Below are 8,714 nucleotides of genomic sequence, written 5' to 3'. Positions count from 1 at the left end.
TTCCTTCCTTCCTTCCTTCCTTCCTTCCTTCCTTCCTTCCTTCCTTCTTTCCTTCCTACCTCCCTACACCCTATGTCCCTACCTCTCTACCTTCCTCTCTACCTTCTAATTACCGTCCCTTGCCCTGTAAGCCTGGTGATTCCGTGTTTGGGCCTTACAAATTTCCTAGCTGAGTTCTCACCAGCCTATGACTTTCCTGGCTCCCCTCTGGGGCACAAATATTGTAATCAAGGGTCACCCGCATGAGTGGACTGGGCCCAGAGTAGGCAGAACCTCCATCAGGAGATGTTGATTTCTAGATTGCACATAGTTGCAAGGGGACAGCCTGAGGGCAGAGCTCACCAGAGCACCTGAGTGTCTCCACCTGACCTCTCAAACTTGCTGACCTCTGCCGAGGATAAGGATCTTTCTGAGGAATTCTGTGCCCTAGTTCTTATTTGATTTTCTTTCCATCAGGGGCCTGGCAGCTGAACCCTCTCCAGCACTTGTCCTGTTGCATTTGTTTGATGTCTGTCTCACAGGGACACCTGGTAGAAGGCTGGGCAGTCAGAGCACTCTCCTGCCTCTTCCCACTGCTGAGAGGGCAAAGAGGTTGATTGGCCTGTACAATTCCTCTCCCCCACAAAGAAAGGACATGACCCCAAGCAGGTCACTGTCAAAGGAGATGAGAGAGATCTCTGTGCCTCTGGGATGGGCAGGCACTTCTCAGAGTGGCGTCAGCCTCTCTTTAATGACCTCATGGCCCCAGTCATGGCTTTGGGGTTCCCAGTGTAAGGAACCCAGTGACGGTGGGGCAGACTTCCGTGGGAAGCCATGATGTTCCTGGAAGGGGAGGTCTTCCGAGCATGGGGGGGGTTGGGGTCAGAGGAGGGTGGCCCTCTCCCAGAGCTTTCCTGGGCTTTCAGGAATAAGCAGCCTTATGGCTTTTCTCTGCCTCACCTCCTGTGGCTGTGAGTCACTCTTGGCTGCAAGTTCAGCTGCCACATCTGTCAAGACAGTCCCTCTGTTGACTCTGACAAGGCCTGAAATGCATGGGCAGGTCTCTGCTTCCTGGACTCGTGTTGAGGACTCCACGTCCTGGCCATCGTGATACTGACCCTGCATTGCATTGTGGCTGATCCCAATCACACCCTTCGTAGGTTTCAGTTTCTTTCCCTAGGCCACGGTAGGCAAGGGGGTGACACAGTAGTCACAAGCTGACACTTGGGAGGATGGAAACTAACAAGTTTCCGGAGCCTGTTTCCTTCTTCCCACTCTACTCCCAGCTTCATCTTTGATTGGTTCTTTCAATGCTTTGTCCCTCAGTTTCTCTTCTGTGAAATGGGGGCAAGCAGACTTTGGTCATCATGTGCTTCCCTCTCAGGTGGGAAGTCAATAGAATCCGCTCTGGTCTCCCAGGTGTTTGGGGAAAGGGTGAGAGCCCCTGTGATAGGCTTTCTGTATGGGAGTGACCCTCATCCCAGGAGAGCTTGTGAGTCTCTTGAATGCTGACTCATCACCTGGACAAGCCCCAGCACTGGGAACAGTTTAGGCCTCCCTTTTGTCTTTTCTTGACCCGTTCAGGGAGAGGGGGCTTGGAGACACATCCACAGAGTCACGGCACATTAGGCTGCAGAAAGAAAGAGAAAGATGGAGTTGCAGCTTCGTGATTGGGTCCAGTCTTTGTGGAACACCTACTCTGTGGGTCTGTGACTGTCCCCAGCCAGGTGTCAAATGGGGGTGGTGGGTTGGGGGGAGGTGTGCTCGCAGATCTTCATACAACCTGGACAGCGCACTTGACGTCCCCTTCCTTTTGCCCTTCCGGGCGCCCTGCAAGAAGAGGCCAGCAACATCCATAAGGCTCTGAGCCTGGACATACAAGACCCACAGAAGCACTGGCTGGGCACCGCAGGGGCACTGGGGGAACTCATGACTGTCTCCTGGCCTAGCTGCCCTCTGGCTCTGGCCTTCTTACCTTCTCCTTCCTCACCCTTTAACACTTTAAAACACAGATCTAAGTCAACTCTGGGTGCACATTAAGTAAAGACAACACATTGCCTTACCTAAGTCTCTACCCCAGGAGTCACAACAACTAGGCCCATCTGTTCCCCCATGACTGACAGGTACTGGACCCAAGGCTTCTCCCAGCTGCTGTAGCTTCAGCCCTTCTAGGTCCTGAGATTAACGTGTCAGCTTGCTCAAATAAACAAGCACACTGAGACAAGTTGTGATCCAACCAGCCCCACGTATCTGTCCATCCACATTGCTCATGGCACCATGCAGCAATGCAGGAGGCCAGCACTGTACACAGTGTCCTTAGAACTCTGACCTCACGCTTTCCCATGAGACTTGCTCAGTGTGGAGAATGGATGGAAGCCAGTTCCCGCATCTGGCCCAGCACACATGTGCCCTAGCTAGCTCTCTGTGTTGAGAGACAGAGGAAGGACCCCTTGAGCTTTGGAATCCTCCCTGCCCTTGGCCCAAGCTGACTCACAGGCAGCAGACAAGCGGTAGAGCTAGTGGGAGTGGACCCCCCTCTTCCTTCCCAGAGGAGAGGGGACCAGGCTTGTCTGCCCTTCTGGATCCTGTCCTGGCACCACTGGGTTCTAGAAGTGCTTGAGAGAAATAAGGGCTAGGGCCCCCATACCTCCATGACTATACTGGTTCACTCGTTCAGTGAACGTTTATGGAACAACCACATGGTCCCAGGCATAGTGGCAAGTGCTGAGGTCATTAGGAGCTCCTGACCTTGGGGAGTCACCATAATGGGGGGAGATCCTTATGAGTAATTTATGACGAGATTAACATAGGGTGAGAAGAGGCACACCCCAGACCTTTTTGAGAGAATCTGGGAAGCCTTCCTGAAGGAGATGGTGGTGTTAAATCCAATGGGGCCATTAGTGGTGAAAGTGTAGGTCAGCAGTTGATGAGTTTATGTGCCCAGAAAAGCAGATACTCTAATCTGACACCCTACCGACGAGGTCCCTGCACTGTGTCTTTTGGACTTGTGCTTGCATGTTCAGGTGTGCATACCTGGGAAGGGTCTCTACCAGGACATACGATCTATCCCAGGGCTTTGGGGTATGTCTCCAGATGACATAGTGTGATTGGGAACAGTTAATGTCTTGGGGCATAATATGTGACCTAGGGACTGAATGCCCAGGTATGTGAGACCCAGGGATGAGATCACAGGGCCAGGGCCAGGCTAGGGATTTCTGTGGTGGCCTGACCTCCTGCAGGGCATCTTTCCCCATTCTGGAAAGGCAACCCCACATTTGAGTATTCCATGTAGGATAGACAGCACAGAGGACAGGCAGACACAGGCACAGCACCTGCCACAACAAAAGAGATGAAGGAAAGTCCTTCTTGCCCTGGTTCTGTTGAGCCAAAGTGGGATGAGGGGGTGGGACTGCCTCTACTGTGGTCTGAGAGAGAGAGAAGTATAACCCCATTTGTTTCTCTCGGTTGCTAAGAGTGCCCTGAGGGTATCACAACTAGTGTTCCAGGATTCCAAACCATGCCTCCCTTCCAGGGTCAAAGGTCAGGGTCCAAGCCTTTCTAGCCCTTCCCCTACCTCCTTTTTTCTCTTCCCCCTTTTTACTCCCTGTCTGTAGCCCCTTGCAGGCCTCTACCAGAACTAAGAAGTGCCCCCCACCCTCCCTGAGTCCTACAACCTTTCCCCATGCGATCTAGCCCCATGCCAGGGAGCGCAGATAGTTTTCCCTCCCATGGCCTTCCCTTTGCCTGATAGTAACCTCTTCCACAGCTGATGTCACCTCTGCTTTGCACTGACACAGCAGCTGAGCTGGGCACAGCAGGACTGCAAGGTCCAGAGGGCAGCTGGCTGTGTTCCGAGCCAAGCTTCCCTCTGTGACTCTTCTACCAGCCTTTTCCAGCCAAGAGTCTGCTGCTCTCCCATTCTGTTTCTCTGAGCCAATGTGTCCACCTGGGGATTTAGTGTTGACCGCGCCACCCATGTGTCCAGCAGAAAGTCAGAGCTGTGCTCTGCATGGGGGAGAATGGAGTCAGAATTCTGGTCCTGCCCCTGGGGAACCCACAGATTTCTAAGAGAAACAGGAGAAAGCACAATAGCCAATTAGGCAAGATAGCATCTGATAATGGCAGAGTGTAAACGTATTAAGTGGGGTACAGGTTCAGGAAATGGAGAAGGACCCTTGCTAATATAGATACCCTAGAACTGGTTAGGGGAACAGGGTAGGCTTGAAACAGACTCATTTATTTTGTGTGTGTGACAATCTATTAATCTATTAATATTTACCCTTATTTTTGGAGTGCCTGGGTGGCTCAGTAGGTCAAGCATCTTACTCTTGATTTTGGCTAGGGTCATGATCTCATGGTTCATAGGCTTGAGTCCCACACCAGGCTCCGAGCTTACAGCGCAGGATTCTCTCTCCCTCTCTCTCTGCCCTTCTCCCCACTCATGCTCTCTGGCTCGCTCTCAAAATAAATAAATAAACATTAAAAAAAATTTTTTTTACCCCTATATTTAACCTTATTTTGTAAGGCTCAGAAAAGTTGTGCCAGCTAGGGGTTTTGAGGTAGGGGGTGATGTGCTAGGAATAGTACACCTGCTGGGTGGGTGGTAGGTACTTCACAGATCATCTAGTAAGCAGTCTTCCCAACCACAGAACAAACATGCTAAGCAGAGAGTGGACAGGAGATTTGATGTGTCCCATCCCTCTTCTGCCCTCCCACCACCCACCACTGCACCCATGGTCCCATCCAGGCTTCATAAACCCTGGAACCTGGGGCCCTGGCCCTAGGCAAATTACAGTCTGGAAGACCCCATGGTCACCCAGAGGCATCTGGCTTCCACCTTTCTTCTCCAATGCTCCCTGTAGAGGATGGAAAAGGGAAAATCTCATGCTTGCCTTCAGCTTTGCCTTTGACACAGAAGGTATAAAATAACGTAATCATGGTGGATTTCCAGGCTATTTCTCTGCTGTTCCCACATCAGGATTTGGCTGGATTCCCTATTAAAGCCTGAAGTTATTGCCTTATATTTGCCTTGAGAATTCTGGATTTGTAATGTCATCTGGCCCAGACGACATTCTTGCAGAATTGTTGGTTTCCCCAGACCCTCCTGTCAAGCAGCAGCCCAGAAAGCCAACTGTATTCATCCCATCCCTCCCAAGCCTGTGTTGCAACTGAGACCCAGCCAGGGGAGAGAGGAGCCAAACCCAGAACCCCATATACAGTGTGTCCCTCAGCCCCAAGAGCACTCAGGCAGGCCCACAGGGGCCACTGACACAGTCAGTGGCTATCATGCTGGGTGCCCATTACTCTTCTCCCCTATCACCCTCCTTAACAAATCTCAGCTTTCCTTAGACAAATGCCAGCTTCTTCATCCTGAAACCCTAAGAGCTACCTGGCCCTCTGGACCACCTGTAAAGCTACAGTTGCCCTACCATGTATGTACTAGGCCTTGGCTGAGACCAGAACCACGCTGCCAACCACTTAATGCCTGGGGAGGATCACCTGAGACAGTGGGGACCCCAGGAAAAGGAATGGGGCCTGGTGCTGGCCTACCAGCTTCCTGCCAGGACAGACTGGCACCTGGGCCTGTGGGTCAGGGTTAAAGTCAACACACACCTAATCCCATCACTACCTTCAAGTTTCCCTGTTTACAAGCAAGAAGGAGCCAAAGACAGAGGCGTGGAAAAGGTAGGGCTTGCTTGGGAGGATGTTTGTATCTGGATTCATCCAGGAGAGAAGGAACAGAGTCAGATGCAGGGGATGGGAGGAGCTTATTCTCTGGTGGGGGTAGCTAGGAGCTGCCCAGCCAATAATTGAGCTTAGCCAAGATACTAAGGGAGGCCCCTTCCTGGGAGACACAGAATTCCCTCTCCTTGAAGACCTCAACCAACCTTTCTTATGCTGACTGCTAACTATGCTGCAGAAATGCACCCAATCTTCCTACCCTCTCTCCTTGACTCAGAGGCAGACTTACCTCATGGTCTGACAGCTCTCCTAGCCTTCCTGGGCTCCCCTACTAAAAACCTCAGGACCCTCATCTAATCTTGGTGTCTGCTCAGAGGACCCAGATCAACACCGAGGTGTACTAAGTCTCCAGAATGATAAATGCCTATGGATTAGGTAGGACCTGTTAGCAAGGCCTGTCGTGAGCTTTTAGAGTTACCTAGAAGAAAGGAGTAAGTAACAGGAAGGAACTGGGGAGAGAAAAGGTCTCTGGACGCTCCCAACTGGTTTGTCTTTTGCGGCCTGAGACAGGGCAAGGGTTCTGCTGTCACCTGGTGGCCATTATAGGCAAAGCACCTTTGCGTCTTCCTTCCGTTCTGTGACTCTGCTCAAGAGGGCGTCAGTGGAGAATTTGTTGTGGTGGTGTTTGGGGTCCACTTTCTCCCTCCCTTACAGCATTAATTGTAAGTATTGACTTCCAAACCATATTCCCAAATGTTCTACCTTGAAAATTAGTACCATAATTGCATACATCAGTGAATTTACGGAAAACTATGGAATTACACACTTTAAACGGATGAATAGTATGGTATGTGAATGATACCTCAATAAAGCTGTTTTTAAAAATCAGCATCATAAGAGGAGTTGGAATAAAGTGAGACTTTTAGAACATGATGATGAGGATATTGGTTTCAGTTTCTTCGGATATCCCCAGATACGCAAGAAGTTCACCCAGTAAGTATTTAATAAACACTTGATAAATTTCTTGTGTAGTTAAATGGAGCCTCTTCATTTATTGCTTCACCACCCACTCTTTAACCTCTACCTCCCCACTTCTCCAAATCAGGCCTCCGTCGCCTTCTCACTTTCCAAGGTCACCTGAGAGATTCTAGTCTAAACATCTGAAGGCTTTTAATTTATCAGAATCCTTGACCTTTTAGCACTGATACGGTCAATAATCACTCCCTTCTTTAAAATACTCCTCCTCTGACTTTTGTGTCTTGAAACTCTTGGTTGCCTTCCTGTCTCTCTTATGACTCTTTCTCTCCCTTTCTGTCTCCTCTCCTTTCCCCTCAACTCCTTTCTCCCTTCATGCAATCTTTTGGCAATTTCAGCTATTCCTGTGGCTCCAATAAACATGTCTAGCTACATGATCCTCACATCACTCCCACCAGGGTTTATTACTGTCTCAAACTCTAACCCAAATTTTCTGGTGACCTCTCAGATTTCATCATCTGAGTGTCCCATTAACACTTTAGACTCAAACATACCTAAAGCTGAATTTCCTGTTGTAACCTGCTCCTTTTGATCCTTCTCCCCAACTCCCCCCCCCCCCTACTCCATTATAGCATCATTATCCTTCCAGTTGTGGGGACTTGAGACCTTGGAGCCACCTTTGATTTTGCTCTCCCTTGTACCGTACATCCAGTCAGGGGCCAATCCCTGCAGGTTCTGCCTATGAGATGCCACACATATCTTTCCATTCCTTTCTATTCTTATTTTACAGCCCTCGTTCAATCTTTCATGCCCTGTCCCTAAACTAGTCCAGCAACCTTCCAACTGATTTCCTTGCTTCCAATCTCCCCCCAAATCAGCCCATCTTCTTATCTGATTATTTTTCATAAAATATACCTTTGATTTCATTACTGTTTGGAAGCTTTCTTTGTCTTTCTGTTGCCTGAATAGAATTAAATTTTTATTGCCAGAATGAGTTAAATGTTGGGCATTTGAGACCTTCCATATTCACTCCCAACCCTCTTTCCAGGCTTATTTCCAGGCTTATTCCCCAGTGAGAGTGGTGGGACTGCCCACCTACCTGCCTTTGCATACACCGCTGTCCCTGTGTGGATGACACACAGGAAGTATTCTCGCTGTAGTCAGACAGATCTAACTCAGAAGATAGGTTCCACCATCAGTTGTCTCTCAGATCCTCAATTTCTTCCCCCATAAAATGGAGATAATAAAAACCTACTCCATTGGATTGTGTGAGAATTAACTGACATGGATTTGTCATGTGTATGGTTAATAATGGCAGCTATGCTTTATTTTTGTTCCTTAAAATATTTTTCATCCTTCAAAGTCCATCTCAATGCCATTTGTTTCAAAATTCATTTCTTGACCCTTCCACTTCCGGACCCACTTACCTTCCTTCCTCAGAACTGCTGTTAGATGCTGTACTTCTCATTACATTACTTCTCATTGTGGCTATTCTCATCTTTGTCACACATTCCACCCATATTCTTCCTCAACTGTCATCTCCAAGGAAGTTGTAATTAATACAAAGTCTGGGGGCAAGCGATTGATTGATAAGCAAATCTATTGCATGGAACTTTCATGACTTCTGGCTGATGTGTAGAGCTAGTGTGGTGAAGGCAGCCACCCAAGAGACTCTGTGAGTCTAAGATGAAAATTCACCTCAAGTCTTTATGAACATACTACTGGCTTTTTAAAAATAATTTTTTCTGAATATGAAAGCACTCATAATCACTGTAGAAAAAATTAACAAAATAAAAAGCATCCATTAACACACCATCCAGAGATATCACTACCAAATTTGAAAATTCTTTAACATTAATCCTTTTTTTCTATGCATCTGATTAACCATAACTTAATTTACACATAAAATTCGGATTCTATAGACACATATGCCAGATTTTTTCACATAACTTGTGATGAGCATTTTCTCATGATATTAAATACTATTCAAAATGTTGATTTCTGCACAACACATCATGTGTATGTCTGCTTTTTTAAAAATTTCCTGTCAGTTTTAATGAATGGCAGTAGCATATCAC

The sequence above is a fragment of the Herpailurus yagouaroundi genome, unplaced genomic scaffold (genome assembly GCF_014898765.1).
Source record: "Herpailurus yagouaroundi ecotype Mexico unplaced genomic scaffold, PumYag 163, whole genome shotgun sequence".
Taxonomy (NCBI): domain Eukaryota; kingdom Metazoa; phylum Chordata; class Mammalia; order Carnivora; family Felidae; genus Herpailurus; species Herpailurus yagouaroundi.
This window is presented reverse-complemented; position numbering follows the sequence as displayed.